This window comes from Equus caballus, chromosome 21 (assembly GCF_041296265.1).
Source record: "Equus caballus isolate H_3958 breed thoroughbred chromosome 21, TB-T2T, whole genome shotgun sequence".
Taxonomy (NCBI): Eukaryota; Metazoa; Chordata; class Mammalia; order Perissodactyla; family Equidae; genus Equus; species Equus caballus.
Window position 1 is genome coordinate 66851396 of NC_091704.1, and position 19093 is coordinate 66870488.

The window sequence follows — 19093 nt, forward strand, 5'->3', positions numbered from 1 at the left end:
TATGAGAAATTATTGGGAAAAGTACAGTAAACAAGGATAAAGTTGTCATGCAGATTTAAGTCATTGCCTTCTCCACTGATAAGAGTTTCTAGAGATTCAGAGTCATCCTCCTCTTCCTAGCACAGAGTGGGAGATGTTACAAATGGAGGTTTCTCCTGTAAATGTAAATTTCCCTTACAAAAGGGTAACTTCTACTAGGTTTTCAGAGGTTTTCCTGTTTCTGTTGTTTTTTAATCATCATCAGCTTAATATAGGTGTTGTGGCAAAGAGGCTTGCTTTGGGGTGGTAAATTCTGTTCCTGGTCCTGTGGTTACAGCACTGATAGATTCCAGGCAAAATTTAAAAGGTAGAATTATAAAGCTTCCACAAAATAAAAAGGAGAATATCTTTGTGACATGTGTAGTCAAATATTTCTTAGATTGCAAAAGCACTAACCATAACAGAAAAAGAGAAAAAAAGGTAAACTGTACTTCATCAAAATTAAAAGTTTCTACTCTTCAGAAGACTTTGTTGAAAAATAAAAAGGCAAGTCACCTTCTAGGAGAAATATTCACAACCAATATATACGACAAAGACTCAAATCCAAATTATAGAAAGAACTTTTATATATCAAAAGACAAGCAATCCAAGTAAAGATTGCCAAAATCTTGGAGACATACTTCACAAATGAGGATACAAGAATGGCCAATAAGAGACATGAAAAGATGTCACTGCACCAGAAGGGGGTTCTCTGCCTGATGCACATAAAAAACCGATAGTTATGCCACTGGCTTTTGAGAAAAGAGAAGGCTTTATTGCAAGATTGACCAGTGAAGAGACAGGAGGCAAGGGTCTCACATCTGTCTCCCTGATCCAGGGTTTGGGGCAAAATTGATGAGGTTAGGGGAACAGGCTGGTACACGGGAATGCTGGTGGGACGGGGTTCCACTGGAAGGCTTTCAACATTCATGGTAAGGTGTGGAAGGGGCGTTAACACCAGGTCTTCCTAGACAATGTACCCCTCACTTCTGATGACAGTCCAACTTTCAAGTTCCAGTCGAGTCCCAGTCCTTTGGTTCCATGGCAGGGGGGGACATCTTTGGTTCTGGGTGTCATTTCAAGTCAAGATTTTCTCCTTTCACATGCTCTGGCTGCACGACTTGCATCTTTTTGGCTTGCCCCTGAAAAACAGCTTTAACCTTCTGTTGAGAAGATGGGGTCAGTTTGAACTGGTCCTAGAGAGCCTGTGGTTACAGTGTTAGTTATCAGGGAAATGCAAACTAAAACCAGAATGAGATACCACGATACAGCCCCTAAAGGGCTTTAAATTTAAATGACTCCCAATAACAAGTGCTGGAGAAGATGCAGAGTGACAGGATTTATCTGATGCTTGCTGGTAGGAGTGTAAAATAGTACAACCAGTGTGGAAAATTGTTTGATAGCTTCTGATAAAAATTGAGTGTACACCTACCTTGTGATCCAGCAATTTCACTCCAAGGTATTTTTCCAGCAGAAATGAAAACATATTCCCACACAGATATTTGTAAAATAGTGTTTACTCTAGGCTTATTCATAATAGCCAGAATTTTAAACAATTCAAATGTCTATCAACAGGAGAATGAATAAACAATGTAGTATATTCCAACTATGCAATATTAGTAGTAGAAAGAAATGAGCAATTGATGTACACCTGTGGATGAATGTCAAAAATATCATGTTGAGGGAAGGATGCCGGACATGGATATATACTGTATGTTCCCATTTTTATGAAGTTCAAGAACTATTTTGTGGGAATGTAACTCACGATGGTAGCTGTTCAGTGCTTGGGGAGAGAAATATAGTATTAAGAGACATGAAGGGACTTTCCAGGATGAAGGCAATACTCTACGTCCTGCTGGATGTTGGTTCTATGGGTACATATATTTTTAAAAATATCACAGAGTGCACTTAAGATCTGCAGATTTTAGTATATGTAATTATACCTCAATAAAAATATGAAAATGCATACCCTAATTATCACAACTGTTATGAATATTTTCTTGGTTTATTAAATGAGGCATTCAATCAAATATTCATTTTGATTGCATTATGAATATGAAACATGCTGATTACTAATTCATATTCCTTTGGAAACCTAGAGGCAGAAGCAAAAACTACTGTGTGTGACAGGAAGATGGACTCACTCATCCCTCAGCATTTTCAGTTTCAGTCTCTTGTCTATTAACATGGTAATTGCCTTTAATGACTTTGTTCTCCTCAATGTAATCAGACAGGAAACTTTAGATGGAAAAATGCATAAATTATTCTAACTCCTGCCAGGAAAAGAATCGAAGACTTTAATCAGCTTCTGTGCATTTTATTCTCCATGTTAGGAAGTTTTCTTTACCTTCATACTTAACTGGCAGGGCCTCTGTCTGGAAGGAGCAGTCTTTAGTTCACCCATCAAGAGGACAATGTTCCCAGCACGGGGGACAGATGGCATTCCTGTGCAAAGAGGGTCATCTGTGCTACAGAAGCTTGTGCAACTCATTTGCCTTTTTTCCTGAAGGCTTCCTAAACAGATCTTTCCTTACTTCTTGCAAAACCTCCACAGTCCACGTTCTCAGTATTTGGGGCGGCAAGGAGTCTGTGCATTTAACTCCTCCATCTAACCCAGTAATCCCAGCCAGGAAGCAGGCGGGAGAGCTAGGTGGAATCCACTTAAGAGTCAAGGTGGATAATAACAGTGCACGATTTTGGTGGGTCCTGCTTATGGTCCAGTCCAGGTGCCATGGAGAGAGAGGAATAAAGCAAACTGAACAGTCTTCCTTCCGGTTTTGAAACAGGCCACCTCTTCTGCTGATGTGCAATTCAGCACTTACTGAGTGAAGGAAACACTGAGCAGAAGACATTTTGTTTGATTCTGAACTGCATCAATCGAAATGTTAGTTGCAAAGAGATCTCCTATGCAGAGCCGCTTCAGCGTTCAAATATTTCTGGAGGAACCCAGTGCACACCTACATTATAGGCAAAAAAGCAAGTCATCCAATGGTAAAATTTGTGGTGCAAAGACCTGTCACAGGTCTAGAATAGAAGTTTGGGTTTGGAAAATGTTTGGGGTCAGGAATGAGGATCCAGTTGTGAAGGCTAAAGCTGAAACAGATTCAGATCTGGAACGTGGGCATGTAACAGCCCCAAATCTCAGCTTCCTCATCTGTAAGATGAGGATAAAGATACCCTGTCCTATCTGCAACCCAGGAGAGCCTTTCTGTGAATTGGAAAATAAACAGAAAACACTTTTTGGAGAGGTAAGAGGTATATACACAAGAAGCTGTGGTTGCCGTGGCTACTTGCCGCTGTTCCTCAGCCTCCCTTTGAGGTTGATGATAGGTCTGGATTTCTTTTGGACTCATAGCTCGGCTCACTTTCATCCTCTTAAGTACCAGAGCCTTCTCATCATGAATTTGCTTAGAGAGCTATTGCCGACCTGTGCTCTTTTGGGCACTTCTATTTTATCTCATTCTTTTGAATGCCCCATTCGTACGTATGAATGCCCATTCTGGCAGGAATGGTATGTGTGTTTGTGTTTGATAATTGGAAAAGAGAAAATATATAATATCATTTCCTTCCCATAGAGGATTCTGAGTTGCATGTAAAACCTGAAGAGGAGATGTCTCGGTCCACTTAGCTGGAGTATAAGGGTCTCCACGACAGGACCCGAGACTCAGAGGACGTCACGGAGATCATCTCAGTCTTACTCTCCTTCTTTTCAGCTCTGCTTTCTTTGGCATTCGCTTCATTTTCAGAAGAACTCAGGCTCTTCCCTAATGGTCTCAGAATGGCTGCTCTCAGCTCCAGGATGACAATCTATCTGTCTTAGTCAGTTCCGGCTGCCATAACAAAGTACCATAGACTGCGTGGCTTATAAACAACAGAAATTTCTTTCTCACAGTTCTGGAGGCTGGAAGACTGAGATCTGGGTGCCAGCACGTTAGAGTGAGGGCCCTCTTCCAGGTTGCAGACTTCTCCTATGACCTCACGTGGTGGAAAAGGCTAGGGATCTCTCTAGAGCCTCTTTTGTAAGGACATTAATTCCACTCACGAGGACTCCACCTTCATGACCTAATGACCACCCAAAGGCCCCACTGCTAAATGCCATTATATTGGGCTTAGGGTTTCAACATGTGAATTCTGGGGAGACACAAACATTCAGTCCATTGCTCTATCTTATCAGCTGCCCAACAACAGAGAAAAGGTCTCTTTCCTGATGGCACAAATGAAAGTATGACGATTAAGTCTCATTGGCTTGGATGGTCTGCTGGCTACACCCTACACCAAGCATGGTGACCAGGGCCAATTCAGGACTCTGGTTGTCTCAGGTCTGGGTCACATGAACAGTAAGAGGAGCCTGAGTGGGTCTCAGGAAATAGCAGGGTGCTATCAACAGAAGAAGAATGCTGAGCACACAAGATTAACACATATCTGCTTCTCCAAGGCCTGGAGCTCACTACTGTCTTATTCATGTGTAGACTACCAGGCTGATATTGATGTTGTGTGTGGCCCTGTGAGTGCTCCATTGGGAGCAACATGGGGGCTTCCTTGCCCCTGTTAAAAGATGCTCCATCAATTATTCTCTTCTCCATCTAACATGAAGCCTCGGACTTGTGATCAAGAAGTAATTCCATATGGAAATTCCTCAAAAAGTTCTTTTCTTTGGCTATTCAGTGAGAAGCATATTGCTTCAACAAAGATAGTCAAGCAGTAATTTGTTTTTCAGACTTTTGCGTGTTTTAATTTTGATTGACGTATTAGTTTCCTATGGCTGCTGTCACAAATTACCACAGCCTCAGTAGCTTAAAACAACACAAATGTATTATCTCAGGGTTCTGGGGGGTCAGAAGTCTGACATGGGTCTCATTGGGTAAAACCACTGTGTTGGCAGGCTGCACTCCTTCTGCAGGCTCTAGGGGAGAATCCATTCCCTTGCCTATTCTAGCTTCCAAAAGCACCCTGCATTCCTTGGTTCATGGGCTCTTCCTCCATCTTTAAAGCCACTTTGACAATCCTGCCTCCCTACTATAAAGACCTTGGGATTGCATTGAGGATAATTGAGGATAAAGTTCCCATTTCAATATGCTTAACTTAATCATATCTGCAAAGTCCCTTCTGTCATGTAAGATAACATAGTCATGGGTGCTGGGTGTTAGGACATGGACATCTTTTGTTTTTTTTTTAAGGTATGCATTTTGGTGAGGAAGATTAACTCTGAGCTAACATCTATTGATCTATTGCCAATCTTACTCTTTTTTTTTTTCTCCCTGAACTCCCAGTGCATAGTTGTATATCCTAGTTGTAAGTCCTTCTAGTTCTTCTATGTGGTACGCTGCCACAGCATGGTTTGACGACAGTGCATAGGTCCGTGCCCAGGATCTGAACAGGAGAACTCCAGGTCGCCAAAGTGAAGCATGTGAACTTAACCACTATGCCACTGGGCCAGCTCCACATGGACATCTCTGAGAAACTATTATTCTGCCTACCACAATTGGCTTCAGGTTCTTGGATTCCATGTATATACCTACTTTTCATGAAAATGTCCTAGCATCCCCTACATTATTATTTTTTTTCTCAAGGTCTATCTTCTAATTTTCATATCTTTCTTAGATTTTTGAAAACACATGCTTAAACCCTTTCTCAACTCCAGCTCAGGTGAAGTCTCTAATATTGCCACCACATTTTGCCAAGTATAATTGAAAATAGAGAGTTTATTAAATTTGTTTAGACTTGCATTCTTTTAAGCCTAGGGTGCATAATAATTTGATAAGATAGAGGCTGACCACAGAAGCTATGTGTTGTAAAGTAATTTAATACATTTTTTCCCTCTCAAGCCAAACTATGAGTTCAAGTTCACAGGAAGAATTTAGTTTAATTATAAGTTGCAAGGAAGGAGCAAGAATGTTGAACTGGAAGATGTATGAGAGAGCTTACACTAATGAATGTGATATTTGTTCATATCTTCATTTTCAGTAGAATTCATTTGTTGCTGAAAAGAACGTGGTTATTTATTAGACACTGACTTTACACTTGTCTTTGACATGATAGGCTGAAGTTTTCTCAGGTTTATTTTATTCCCAATGACTGATGTGTGACATCTATCAAATGATGCCTATTCTCATACCTTTATTTTTTCTTTTGCTCTTGGAAGCTTTTCCAGGAATCCTTTTCAGGAAATGCTATTGGATTTGACTCTTAGCCTTGATTTCTTCCTTAGTACAATGCCTTTTCAACATTTAGAGATAAAGTGAGAGTGACATGTTTGCATTATAAAATAAAACCAAGCAAATTACTTACCTCTATTGAGGTAAAAGACATGCATTACTGTTTTCTCTTTATTTTATGTGGAAGACCTTCAAGTGCCTTAGAAAATGTCAAGGATGAAACATCCGTAGATGCCAAGGTCAGAAGAGCTTGGAAAGAGAAGAGAAAGACAGAGTGAGCACCATAGCCCTAGACGATAAGCTAGGTCCTCAATTAACTAATCAATTGATCATTTATTTGAGCCTCCATTGAGTGAGAAGATATGTCTTGGTAGAGTAAAAATATATTTAAAGCTTGATAGTGAAATTGCAAGACCTCCTATAGTGTTGTCCTTCTACTTGTCCATTTTTCAGTGATTTTACCTTATTTAAAGTATTTTCACTAACTGAAGCCTAGGTATCTTTGCCACCAATATGGAAAATATTAAAATAGACATAAATAGATTTAACCATTGTCACGTCTTTTATTATAAATTTCTCCCAAACTGCATAGTTAATATGATCTATAAGCACGAAAGTAGTGTGTTAAAAATTGCCTCAGCTCAGAGAACATATAAGGCAAAAACAAGGATTACGTAGCTTTCTACAGAAAATTGTGTGATAGGAGGAGGAATTTGAGGAGGAAGTGTGAAAATTTGCTCTTTTTTCTTTTTTAGAGAAAACACCCAACAGATGCTTTGAGATTTTAAAAATGTTTTTCAGTTGCACAGGGAACAGAGTTTCTGCAGAAAGGTTGAATTTACAGAGCAGTACTCTAAAGTGGGCAACTTTGTGGCCAGGTTCAGCTGGTTCTGCAGGGCGTGAAGGTTTGTACAAGGGACATAAGCTTCTGACTCTAAAGGCAGACACAGTCTAGGATGCAATAAAACGCAGGCACATGCTTATTATGATGAAATAGTTTAAGAAGCAATAATTAATCTTGGGTGGCTCAAATACTTCTTTAAGGCAACATTGTAATGGATCAACAATTGGCACAGTGGTTCTTAATCCTTCAAATATGATGGTGACTGCCCCACCCTCTATCCACAGCTCTCCCCTTTTGCTTTGGTGGCTGGCACGGTGGATGGACCTTGGCCTCTGTCATTCAGCAGCAGCCAGTAATTCCACCTCCATTTCCCACTCTTCCTCAAATTCCCACGTATGACCTTTCAAAGAACTGGTCACTCCTGGGCAAAGAATCTTGGTCCTAAGAATGCTCTTTGCTTCAGTATATATGGCATGGATCACTTCTTATTCTTGAGAATCATTTCTACATCTATCATGTAATGTAGTCATAGCTACAGTCGATATTTTCCCCTGAGTATTGGGAAATTTGTTCAAATTTTGGAGGATGGGCTGTACACAGACAACATTTTAGTATACTGTTGAGAGCCAAGAATAAATGCCTTAATACTTATGTCTGAGTCTAAGAACATCTATTTTAAAAGTTGCACATATTCGTCATGTTAACTTATTTCCTATTTCCGATAAGGTTGAATGAATTCCTGTCTTATATTCATGGTGAAATTTGTACAGAAGTAAAAGCCAACAGGATGAAAAATTTCATACTTGAAATGAATGATACCAATATACGCAATAAAATATCACAGAGGTTGTTGAGATGTCTTTTCTAGAGTGATGCAAGGGCTTTCTTCTATCATTTCTTATTAAAAAAAAAAAAGATGACATAATGCATGTGCTGGACAATGTCTTACTTGAGCAGTGGAATTCTGAACAGTTTCCAGTAGCCTGTGTTTATATTCTTTGGCAAGCCACTCAGGTTCAGTACTGTGGGTGGGATCTCCATTAGACATGTTTAGCAATATAGTAGTATCTTTTCACTTCCAAGCTATCTTCTCTGTCCTTTCCTTTCCATTTCCCCTTTTTTTGGTAATTGTATCAACCATACATACTCTTAATTCTAAATTACACAGTGTGGCAATGATAATTATGTTGTTGACTACTTTTGCTAGAGAACAAAAACACCTCCCAAGAGTTCTGGTGATCATTCTCACAGTCTGCCTTAGGGTAATGTAAATTCGGAAATCAGTCTTTGATGATGACTCTTGACTCACGCTCAAGAGCATTAGAATTTACATGTACAGTAGCCACCACCTGCATCTGAAGATTTGAGAGAGAAGCGTGAACGAAGTGTGTAGTTCTTACTGCCTTTATCACACTGCTCTCCTGCTGAAAGGCTTTCCTATTGCTTTTTGGCTCAAAGCTAAAATTCTCCAGTTCTGACATCCAGGTTATCATTAAACACATCTGACAACCAGCCAATCTCTCCTTTATGACTTCCCTTGATCCACTTTTAGTTCTAATCAAACTGGTCTCCTATTCCATTAGACGTCCTTCGAATCCCCAAACCCCAGCCTTGGCTGATCTCCCACTTCCAACATCCATTTTGGACGGCTGTCAACTGCTCTCCCTTTGCCAATTCACATCCTGCAGGTGCTTTTAAAGCCAGGCTGAACATTCCGACCGGATAAGCAGACTTGTTAAATTAACCTTGATTCAGGATCACCTTTCCCTTCCTTCGAACTCTTTCACCATCCATGCACACACTACGTGCCATGCTTGCTCTTCCTCATCTTTGTGTTGGCCTTTTCATTTCTATCTGGCTTTTTTTGTACATGTATTTGTTTCTCCAGGGGAAGATAATCTCATCTATTTCTTTTGACTCTCTCATAGCAGCTGGTGCGAATCTTTGGTACACTAGGAGTTCAGGGTATTCTCATTAATGGATTTTCTTTATACAATGAAAAATACTATCTGGTGAATGACATTTTATTAATCTTTTACAACTCTCCCAAACATAGCTTTCTACAGAATTTTTAGTACTAACTTGAAAATGAGCAAAATAATAAAGATGATTTATAAAAAGTAGTTTCTAGGAAACCACCTAGTGTTAGATTCTAGATACATTCCTCTCCCTTACTCCATCTGTACTCAGGTTCTCAGTGGAAAACCAAGGTCCAGAAGTTAGTGCAAAGTCCTTATTCAGATGTGGTTACTCAGCAGCATCGATGAAAAGAAATGAACGCATTGAATAGAAATGTTTAACTATGATGGGGACAAAGAGGACCTTTCATTGCAAGCCTCTGTTATCTTAATCATTTTTTTGATCCAAACATCTACATATTGATAGACAGTTCAAATCAAAGGAGATTTTACTGGATAAAAATTTTATGAAGATTAAAATAACATTTAATTTGTATTTTTAGACATTACCACAAAGGAAATGCAAACCTGCTTGAGAAAATCTTATAATAGTTAATTTAAAGATAATTTCATAGAATCACACTTCTTAACTATCTGTAGGCAAAGACCAAAAGTTTCATGTCCTACTGATCATGGAGTGAAGATTTTGTAAAATACAAAACCATGCCCATGGCTGCCACAGTAATGTTAAGTTTCTAGAAAACTTTCCAAATGCTTACCCTCACTTTCTGTACTTATCTTGTGGGTGGATAACTAGTGCTCCATGGGTGCCAACAATCTGTGAACCCCACTTTGAATAGCAATGTTATGGACTTCAGTAAAACAAAAGACTTAGGCCAGAAAAGGATTGCTATGCTTTCTTGCAAGAAGGAAAAAGGAAAACTTTAAAAAACCATATTCACGGGCTGGCCCAGTGGCACAGTGGTTGACTTCTCATGCTCTGCTTTGGTGGTCCGGAGTTCGCAGGCTTAGATCCCAAGTGCAAACCTAGCACCACTCATCAAGCCAGGCTGTGGTGGCATCCCACACAAAATAGAGGAAGATTGGCACAGATGTTAGCTCAGGGCCAGTCTTCCTCACACAAAAAATAAACAAACAAAAAATAAAAACTCTATCCAGTAAAAATAAAGTTTTAGCAAGCAAGTACTTATAGATGAAGGTAGGATAGTTAGGAACCTGTGAAAGATGTAGTGACTTGGTTGTATTCAATGCAAAATGTTCTAGGCAGCAGATTCAGTTCACTTTGAACAATGGTACCAATGCAAAATGAAATGGGCCAAGAAGTCTAGAAAAGTCTTCCAACTTTTCTTGTGAAAAGTTGTTTTGCAGGAGAACAGATAAATGGACAAGATGAAGTTGATTGGTCAACAGGAGATAGAAGTCAAACATATGAGTGCGTAATTCTAAACATGCTTTGGTGGCTGCAGGAGGGTTAGGGCTCTGACTTTCTACAGTCTTTCATTTTCTTCTCCACTTCTCAGGATACACCCTGGGGCAGTGACGAAAAGGTACAAGAGGAGATGATAACTAGGGGACAGAGATGGGCTGAAGTCAGCAGACCTTCCAGGGCATCCAGCCTTGGAGGGTGGCCACTGTCCAGGGTCCGATCCTCAGATTTGCAGGTGCTGAAATCAATTTTCATGAGTGAACTTAGGGTTGGAGGGAACCAACAACCCTACAGCATTCAGTCAGGACTGATGTGTAGACCAGAAGGCCAGGTCATTAACTAAAATTGGCACCAAAATAGCCAATAAATTGCCACTTTTCTGTTAGCAAGTGGGTGCATGTTCTCCCTGATGGAAATGCTATACAGGAAATCAGTAGAAATTGGAAGGTATTTTATGAGCGTGATATTAGAACATGAGGAAATGAATACTATTTGGATGACATTAATGTCCAGTGTCATCAACCAATAAAAATTTGATGCATCAATCTCTCTCTGTCTCTCTCAAGATACACCTATAATTGGTTTTGCTCTTCAGGTTGTTCTCCCCATTGGAAATGCCAGGGACGTGCTCGTAAGCTTCAAGGCTTCCCTCTCTCTTTGGAATCCCACGCGAATAACCCCTTCTTCGGATTTGTTAATGACGTTGAGTTGGTTATATTTGTCTTTTACATTTAGTTAAAAGTTTACTAAGGATTCTGTTTTGACATGAAAGATGTCCTGTCATTTAAGGGAACTGTGCAGTGACATAATCTCTACACTCTAAGTGTGGATTTCACTAATTCACCTCTCAGTGGGCAATGTTGTTCCCAAGTTCTTTGCAGGCTTCAAAAATATTGATATGATGCACCAACGATCTTTTTTCCTTAAATAAATGTGTACATCTGTAGGTGTATGTATACCTATCCCCCTGTATCTTATGATCATAAATATTCCTATGATTTTCAGCGCAAAACATGGATCTTATATCTCACTGCTCATTGTCAGTTTGCTATCAGGTTGTATTATTCAACTTGATTTTGCTAAAAGAAAGAGAAATTCCATTTCTCTTATGTAAAATATGATTAATAGATACTCAGCTTAAGTTTCATATGTGTATAATTATATAGTTAAGAAAACTTATGCCTCAACTGCTAACCATTAATATTAGGATAGTAAAAAATAAGAAAGAAATAGTAACAGAGCAAATTTATAACATTGATGTTGAGTACAGACAGAATAAATTATATCTAGCTTAGATTTTGCTACTCTAAGAATAACGTAGGAAAATTTATTTCTGACTATGGCAAATTATAAACCTTCAATTAATAACTTAAGGTGTGATGAGTTTTTACACTATTTAAGTAAGATACTGCAGAGTTTTGTCCTTTTGTAATATATATATACACACACACTGTATGTCTATATGTATATATAGAACCCCTGAATATATGTGTTTACATGTATGTGTGTATATATGGAGAGGTATGTATGTGTGTCTTTATTTTCCAAACTCATGTAGCAATTAGTATATACAAGAAACTAAAAATTTAGATTATGCTTATTCAAAGACCCAAAACAAACAACAAAACTGAGTAGATTTCTTAAACTAAGTCTTAAAGCAATTTTAAAAATTCTCTTTTCATAGATTAATGGAACAGAATACAGAACCCAGAGATAGACACACACAAGCATAGTCAACTGACTTGACAAATGTGTGAAAATAATTCAGTGGAGGGGGAAGAGGAATGGACCTTTCAACAAATGGTGCTGGAGAAATTGGACATCCATGGATGAAAACTGGAACCTCAATTAAACCTCTCACCTTATACAAATTAACTCAAAATGAATCTTGGGCTTAAATGTAAACCCTAAAACTATAAAACTTTGGAATTAAGGCAAACAGTTTATAGACTTTCTGCCAAAACATAATCTTTAAAAAGAAAAATTGCTAAATTATACTTCATCAAAATTAAAAACTTATTGTCTGAGAAAGGCCATAGGAAGAGGATCAAAAGAGAAACTACAGACTCAGAGAAAATACTTGCAACCAACAAAGGACTAATATCTAGAATATATAAAGAACTTTTAAACTCAACAGCAATAAAACAAACAATCCAAATAGAAAACGAGTAAGACACTAACAGACATTCTGCCAATCGGGATATATGAACGGCAAGTAAGTGCCTGGAAACATGCTCAACCTCAGTAGCCATCAGAGAAATGCAAATTAAAACCACCATGAGCTATCACTGTGCACCTATTAGAGTGGCTAAAATAAAAAGTAGAGACAACATCAACTGCTGACACAGACGAGGAGAAACTGGATCACTCATGCGTTGCTGGTGAGGTGTAAAATGGTGCAGGCACTCTGGAAAGCAGTTTTGCATCTTCTTATAAAACAAAACATGTAAATGCAATACAACCTAGTGATTGTACCTGGGAGCATTTAGTCCAAAGAAACGGAAACGTGACACCAAAAACTATACACAAATGTTCGTCAGAGCTTTTTTCATAACAGCCCCAAACTGGAAACAGCTGAGATGTCCTTCAATAGATGAACGTTAAGCAAACTGTGGACTGTCACTCAGCAATAGAAGGGAACAAACTGTCGATACACACAACAACTTGGATGAGCCATCAGGGAATATATTGAGTGAAAATAGTCAATCAAAAAGGTTACATACTTTGTGATTCTATTTACATAATATTTTTGAAATAACAATTTTGAAATGCAGCACTTATTAGTGGTTGCTAGGGGCTAGGTCCTGGGAGGGTAGAGAGGGTAGGCAAGCAGGTGGGTGTGGCTTTCAAAGGAAAGAAGAGAGATACAAAACTATTCTATCTAGATGGTGGTGGGGATACACATGTGATAAAACTGTACAGAACTAAACACACACACACAGACTAACAAGTAAAACTGGGGAAATCTCAGTGATTGGTGGATTGTACTGATGTCAATATCCTGATTGTGATACGGCACTGTAGTTTTCCAAAGGGTTACCATTGTGTGAAACTGGGTGAAGGGTATGCAGGATCTCTCTGTATTATTACTTGCAAGTGCTCTGCATGCACAATTATCTCAATAAATATTTCAACTAAAAAAAAAACGCTCTCTTTTCATTGATTTCCTTTAGATGTGCCATTTTGGGTTGCCCTTCCACTGAGTAGAAAGAAATGGTTGCCCTTGGTCAAGGCTGGCCCTAACCCATTGGTCAGTTTTATACGAGCTATGGGTCACATGTGGACTGCAGCCTGCCCATTTAACAAAGCCCAGCCTTGACGACATCATCTTCTCAAAGCTAACCATCCACGTGACGTATACAGATGTTTTTACAGCTCTCTTTTTCTGCTGGATTCTTAAAATAGATCCCGTGAGGAGCTACCTCTCCCCTGAGGTCATGCCCAAAGCTCTGGATGTCCCACCAGGGCCGTGTTCTTGGTTGGATTGCCCAGTAGTGCTTTCTCACTATTAAAAACAAGTTGCTTTTCAAAAGGATATGAAAGTTTGAATGTGTTTTCAAGAGTCCATGAGTGCTCAGGCACATTAATTTCACCCAGAATCAGAATGTACGTTTGTACTTTTACATCTATAACAAGTTCAAGGGCATTCTCAACACTTTCATGATTATAATAGTAGTAAAAAAAAATCCTTGTCTTTGATCCTACAAATACAGGCTCTGAAACTTGTGGAAAAAAATTTCTTGCAGTAATAAATATAACTGCAGAGTAAGCCAGCCTGGAATAATGCAATTACTGTTTTAGTTACATATTTCTTCTACTCCACAACCCTCAGTTTTCCTCTCTTTTCTCTTATCTCATGAAGAAAAATAAGAAATAATATTCCCCTAAGTAATGTCCTATTCTTCCTATTTAAAAGCAGCAATATGACCATCCAACAGAGGTCCCTTCAGGGCTTCAAGGATATCAACTGATTCAGCAAGTAGGCAGGGTTTTCCGTGAGGGTTACTACATAGCGTTGAATGAGCCGTCCTCCATAGGGAGGGCTGAGGGTTAAATGAAGGGAGATACCAACAGCTCCTGACTTATCACAAACTCAAGTGGGGAGAATTAAGACACCCCACCGTTCACTGCTCAGCTGTTACCTTGCTCTGATGATCATCAGGAATCTTCCAGTCTCTCTCAATTTTGCTCTGCTTTGGCTCTTCTTTTCCTGAAGTTCAGATGCCTCAGCTTCCATCCTAAAACTTGGGGAAAAAAAAGAAACTATAAATATCTTTAGTGCCTTGCAATTACTTTGTGAAGGTCTGATCTGGCCCCTGCTGGCTCTTGAATGAACCTTCCAGCAGGCATTCACTACTCGGCAGTAGCCAGCGTGAGCCTTCAAAGACTTGTAGTCTTACATAACCCAAGTAGGTTAGTGAACTCGAACAAAAATGCTGCATAAACTGCTGCCTGCCTATTTTGTACCTGTAACACCTCTACAATTTCTGTGAGGATGGGAGTGAATCTGGGAGCTCTCTAGTTCGTTAAACAGAATGTGTGCATACGAAGCTACCAGGAAGATATTTTATAAATGAATGTCAATATTTCCCCTTCCAATGTAATTAGATATTCTGTTTCAATTGAAGGTCCTTATTGCATCCAGAAAGGAAGAATGGAGCTTTCAAACATGCTACAGCTGGGCAGAGTTCAGCATCTGCACGGAAGAAAAGCAGGCCCAGCCACCCTCCAGCTTCAGAAGGAGGCAGCACAGAAGATGAAATCTGACTCCTTGGGGAGGGAGAGGCTCTGAGGAACTATCGGTCCAAAAAAGAAAGCAGGTAGTGTTAGCTGCTTGATGTCTAAAATTTAAACAGGCAAAGCAGGATTAAAATGAGGTGTAAATCAGAATAGGTGAGAAAATCCCCCTACTGCTTTAGGAAAAGAATCAACTAAATTCACGTACGGTTTTATCCACTTGTTTCCCATCTCCACAGACTTCACAAGATGTGCAGAGAATTTTGATTGCACAGTAGGAGAAAGATGTTGACACTCACCTCCAAGGATGTTGGAACTGCCCAAACAGAGCGGAGCTGCTGGAAGGAAGGATCTATTGGGAATCCTGGAACTCCTGGAGAGGCTCAAAGGCTGTTAATCTGACGCAATTTAAAGAGGGGTAATATACATGACAGGCAAGAAGATTATGCAAAAGCCGGGCTGTCCTTGAGGATGGGCTCCAGCTGCTCAGTGGGATGGGCAGTGGGGGCTGGGCTTCTTGGAGGGCAAGAGAGGCCGGGATGGGGCGATGCACACTCAGAACTGTAATCCCGACTCCCCACTTTGGCTGTGTAATATGGGCTAAATTATTCGACTACTCTGAGCATCTGTGCCCTTTCCTTAAAATGGGTATGAAACCTACTGAGCTAGGTTAATGCAGAATTTAAAGAAGGTTGTATAAACTACCCAGCATGTGGTAGTGATCAATGACTATTAACCCCTGCTCCAGACTTGTTTCCTTGACACACCTGCCACCGTCTAAATCAGTGCGTCATTAATGTGTACATCAAGGACACGAGAAGCACTTTATATCTCAGGAAGAACTTAGTGTACATTTTATATTCTTTCGGTAATTGAGGAAGCACTCTTTAGTAAAGTTAACCTAGATTTCCTGATGGATTTTGCATTAGAGACTTGACTGAAGGGAATGCACCAACCAGTCCCCTTTCTTTTTTTTTTTTTCTGCTTTATCTCCCCAACGCCCCCCTCCCCCCCATACAGTTGTATATCTTAGCTGCAGGTCCTTCTAGTTGTGGGATCCCCTTTCTTATCTTTGGGTGCCCAGTGCTTTTTGTCCTCTGAGCCCTCAATTTAACTACTCAGCACAGAACTCATAGGAGCCATGTGACTCCAGCCCTGGGTCAGCCAGCTTCCTGAAAGTAAGTAAGAATGAGGAGGATTATGCCTCTTCTCTATGTTCCACTCATCCAGGCTGGGGCAGGGGTCGGGGCCGGTGAGGAGGCGGGTATGGATGAAGACGGGGCGCAACTGGCCTTCCTGTAGAGACTTATCCACTTCACACCTCGATTCTCTCTGTTAAGGAGTATACAGAAAAAAGTGTGTTTATAAGAATAGACATCTGAAAAACACAAGATTAATAATTTGCAAAATATCTGAAAAATAATAACATCAACATTTATCAACTGCTGGTTACATGCCAGGCACTGTTCTCAGCACTTTACACGGATTAAGTCACACCATCTGCCAACAGCCCAGTGAAGGAGGTACTATCATTATTCTCATTTTAGGGCTTAGGAAACTCAGACCCGAGGGGGAGGGTCAGTGAATTGTTCAAGATTCCAGAGCCAATGGCAGGTGTCTGGATCCAAGGCAGACCAGCTCCTGGGTCTGGGCTCTTGACTGTTAATTTGTCTCATTGATTGATAACATATGGATCATTTGTAAATTTTCTTGCTCGGAGAAAAGCCCTTTCCTAATCCCAGGCTTAAATCCTTGGATTTATTTGTCAGTGTTGGTGCAGGGCATTAAGTACCTAGTCTCAGCAAAAAGCAATTATGACTTCATTTGAAACTCAAGTATATTAAGCATTGTTGATTTTGTTTTCAAGTGAAATAACCTTTCAGTTGGGTTTATTGGTCATTATTTTTCAGCAATTTGTTCAACGGCAAATAAATCCCATTGATGTTAGTCATGTTGTGCAACAGGAAAAAATCTATTACTCTCATTAATTGTCTCCTAGGGTGGAAAAGCCTAACCGCAGAGCATTCCACAGATACCACCCAAGGGGAAAGAAACAGAGGGGTAAGCTTCGGGCGAAAGCAGAGCCCTTAGGTGCCCACTTAATTGTAATTTCAGGAGCACAGAGAAACAATAAGAGAACAACTATCATAAAAAGAAAATAATGCAAGTAATATCAATAGCCAGTGTTACTGGCGCGCACTGCATCCAAGCCTGTTGTCTGCCCTGACTTGGGGAGACTCATTCAACCGGGCCCCAGGAAGAAAGAAGGTCTGATTCATACCGCATATTATTGTGATCTTATAATCTTACAGAATGTTGGAATTTATGCCCATTTTACCCAAAGCAAAACACTTTTATGGTCATATGGCTTTGGTATAGGTCTGGATGTCACCAGTTACTAGTGGGATGACCGTGGACAAGTCAGTTCAGGTCTCTGAACCTCAGCTCCCCAGTTCCGGCTCCTGTAAATGGCAATACTGAGCCCCCGTGATGGTACGGTGGTCTCTCCTTATCTGAAGTTTTACTTAGTGTGGTTTCAGTTACTTGTGGTCAACTGCAGTCCAAAAATATTCAATGGAAAGTTCCAGAAATAAACAATTCATAAGTTTTATATTCTGAGTAGCGTGAAGAAACCTCCCAGCATCCTGCTCCATCCCAGCCAGAATGTGAATCATCCCTCTGTCCAGCGTATCCACGCTGTGTCCACTACCTGCTGGCTAATCACTTAGCGGCCATCTCGGTTAACAGACCAACAGTCACAATATAATAGTGCTTGTGCCAAGTCACCTTTACTTTCCTTAATAATGGCCCCAAAGTGCAAGAGTAGTGATTCTGGCAATTCAGATACGCCAATGAGAAGCCTTAAAGCACTTCCTTTAAGTGAAAATGTGAATGTTCTGTACTTAATAAGGAAAGAAAAAGAAATCGTATGCTCAGGTTGCTAAGATCTATAGTAACTTTTACTACAGGATATTGTATAATGGTTCTATTGTATTAATAGCTACGTTACAGCACAAAAAAGGAGTTCTCTGCACGATGTGCATTAAAAAAGCCAATTATTGCGCCACTAGCTTTTGAGAAAGGAAAAGGCTTTATTGTGAGGTCGACCGGCAAGGCGACACTGGACAAAGTTTTCAAGTCCGTCTCCCACATTCAGGTTTTGGGGCAAAATTTAAGAGATTAGGGAGAACAGGCTGGTACATGGAAACTCTGGTGGGGCAGGTTTCTATCGAAGGGCTGTAAGCGTTTATGGTAAAGCTTTGAACACCGATGGCGAGGTTTTAAACATTTATGGTAAGGTATGGAAGGGACTTTAACACGGATCTTCCTAGACAACAGACCCTGATTCTGGTAAGAGTCCCACTTTCAAGTTCCAGTTGTGTCTGGGCCCTTCGGTTTTGTGGGAGGAAGAATCTTTCATTCTGAGCGTTATTTCAGGTCAAGATTTTTCCCTCTGCATATGCCCTGGATACATGACTTGCATTTTGGCTTGCCCCGGAAAAACCTTATGTTGATGAGATGGGGTCGGATTGAACTGGCCCTAGCGGGCCTGTGGTTACAGTTATTGTTGTTAATATCTTACTGTGCCTAATTTGTAATTTAAACTTTATCATAGGTATGTATGTATAGGAAGAAACATAGTATATATAGGATTTGGAACTCTCCATGGTTTCAGGCATCCATTGTGGGTCGTGGAACATATCCTCTCAGATATGGGGGGTTACTGTGCAAGGGTTCCATGAAATAACGCAGGGAATGTGCTCACACAGTTCCTGGCACAAAGTGGTCAATAAATGGGAGGCGTTATTATTGTTATCTGGAATGCCCTAAAAAGTGATCAAGCTGAGACAGTTATTTAAATTTTACCTGAAGCCAGATTTTTTCCCCTGAGCAGCTTTTGGCAGTAAAAGCAGGGGCAGATGCTGTATTAGTCTCCTAGGGCTGCCCTATCTTAAACTGAGGGGCTTATAACAACAGATATTGATTCTCTCAC

General features: G+C 40.0%; 1 long non-coding RNA gene across 3 annotated transcripts; it reads right to left on the minus strand.

Moving 5' to 3' along the window:
- Window positions 1–583: 583 nt before the first annotated feature.
- On the minus strand, window positions 584–15092 carry LOC111769849 (uncharacterized). 3 transcript variants are annotated; one of them, XR_011430280.1, is made up of 3 exons: window positions 14505–15092; window positions 6307–6422; window positions 584–1160 (listed from the first exon to the last, which is right to left on the minus strand). It is a non-coding gene; the product is annotated as an uncharacterized lncRNA (long non-coding RNA). The 3 variants fall into 3 exon arrangements; XR_002802668.2 differs by having other exon boundaries at window positions 584–1171; XR_011430279.1 differs by having other exon boundaries at window positions 584–1181.
- Window positions 15093–19093: the final 4001 nt, after the last annotated feature.